This window comes from Zeus faber (genome assembly GCF_960531495.2).
Source record: "Zeus faber genome assembly, chromosome: 3".
Taxonomy (NCBI): Eukaryota; Metazoa; Chordata; class Actinopteri; order Zeiformes; family Zeidae; genus Zeus; species Zeus faber.
This window is the reverse complement of record NC_137190.1, coordinates 28,356,886-28,359,343: the sequence shown is the minus strand read 5'-3', so window position 1 is coordinate 28,359,343 and position 2,458 is coordinate 28,356,886.

Sequence of the window (2,458 nt, the reverse complement as noted above, 5' to 3'; positions counted from 1 at the left end):
GGGCTGTCCAAATCTCTGCCTGATCGGGAGCTGTCGGCGAGCCGCGGTGCTGAAGCAGACGCTGAAGCGCCGGGACCGGGGCTGTCCAAATATCTGCCTGCACTGGGCGGGGGGCGGGGCGTTAATCGCCGCGGGATAAGCTCGCGGTCACCCTGAGCCGCCTGCAGCACGTGTCCTGGGATGAACGGTACGCGAGGGCCAAGACCCCCCGCCACCCCGGAGCCTACCTACGGGCGGGGGACCACGCCGTGCAGATGGGACGTCATTTTGTATGCCGCGTCCTCGGCCACGTATGGAGGTCGGGCCTCTTGTCTCTAGCCGGGTTTCTCCCTGGCCAGGTTGTCCTCTCCTTGGAGGAAAAACAAACTTCAACAACAAAATTCAACACCATTTTAAAAATACTTTCGTTTATTCGCGTAGTTTCACAATTTTTCGCACACGAACAAGCGTACAGGGGTCACAATATGTACACACACATACACACATACACACACAAAAAAAAAATAAAAAATAATAATAAATTTAAAAAATAAATAAATATATATATATATATATACATTTATTCAATATAAAAACGTTTAATATTTTGGTAAACAGCATTCATTTCGGTCGTAGGCCTCCCGTCATTAAATCAAGTGGAAAGACGTGACGTCTCTCATGCTGATCCGCCCCCGTGCGTCAGGCTCAGGCGGCCTGCGTCACGGCTGCGCCTTATCGATCGCCCAGTCAATAGGCGGCCGCCGTCAGATCGATGGAATCAGCAAACAATTAGACCGATAAAGAGGGGAGGGGACGCTCTCCTTTTTTTTTTTTTCCAGTTTTTTTTTTTTTACGGCACCTTTCATGAAGGGCGCACGGATTGCGAAGACGTTTATCTCTGCGGGGGTTTTATTGCTTCCATTTGCGCTTTCTTTTCCACTGCGGCCCTTTTACAGTGAAGCATCGACTTTGACTCGTAGATGTTCTGGGAATTCACATGGGTGGATCAGTTTCCCTGCTCTGGCTGGTCTGGAAACAAGTCATTGACAGTGCCTTTGTATCGTTCAATTATATGATTTTGTCTATTCCACGTGTTTTCCCGGTCCCTGTTTTTTTTTTTTTTTTTTTGTTCCAGTTGAACGACCCCAATTAACACATCATACGATTACTTATTATGCCTCTGTTAATATATCTTAATACCATGACCCTGTCCACCTGAGCCACGTTCGTTTTACATGCACATAAGATGCAGCAGTGACAGATGCTGACCTTCTGTTTCCGTTTGCTGGCAGTCGCAAATAATTGGATTGTGTGTGTGTGTGTGTGCGTGCGTGTGCGTGCGTGTGTGTGCGTGCGTGTGTGTACGTGTGTGCGTGGCTGTAGGTGTGTGTGTGTGTGTGTGCGTGCGTGTGTGTGATATAATGGATGGTTATCAGAAGAAAATTTGGCAGAGAGAAATGGGATGATAAAAAAAGAATACAAAAATAATAGAAACGATAAAAACAAATACCTATATACATAAATATACATAAACTACTACTAATTACTAAGTACTGTCCTTTGGCATTTAAGAAAGGGTGTAACCATAACACCACATATCATATATTTCTTACACATATATATATATATATATATATTTTTTTTTAAGAAATATAGTAATTAGTAATAATATAGAGTAGTAGAGTTGTAATTACTAGTAGTTCGTTTTTAGTAATTATAATCCTTTTACTTCGCCCAGCATTGCGCAGTACAGTCTACATTGTGGTGAATGTGCCCCTGCTGACATCTAGTGGTAAGTAGGTGTAAAAGACTGAACTAACCTGGGAACTGGGAGCTCTCTGGTAATGGGAGTCACGCTGCTTCCTTATCGGCCTTGCATCCCCTGTGTCGATGTTGGGATGTGTGGGGTGTGTCCGACCCACGTCGTCTTCACTCAGGGCCAAAATGTCTTTGAAATCAGAGAACACCTCCCACAGCTGGTTCTGCACCTCTGAACTACGGCCCCCACAGTTCTTTCCCCATAGCTCTCTAATAGCAGCCAGTCTGCCTTCCTCCCTCGTCTCAGGGGGTCCGATCGTGTGCGGAGCGGACTGTGCTTTCATGACAAGGGGGGGGGGGGGGGGTGCCAGTTTGTGGCGGTTGAGAGGGGGGGCAGGCTCTACCCTGGTAACCGTGTACAAACTAGCGGCGACCGGTGGTTCATCAACGACAGATGTCACTGCAGTAAGGGTTGCGGATGGGGTGTGGCAAATCCTCCCGAGGGTCATGCGGATTGTACAGCCCTCAGGGCACTGCATGATCCCCTTTCCAAATTCCAAGACACAACTCCATGTATATAACTCCTCAAAAGGTCCGATCCGAGGGTACAGGGGTCTTCAACACTGGATGGCACAGTCTTTTCCCCCACTGTGATTGACAACCGGCCCCTCCCGACCATAGTTGACAGCTCACCGGTGACTGTACGTAGTTGTACCACAGT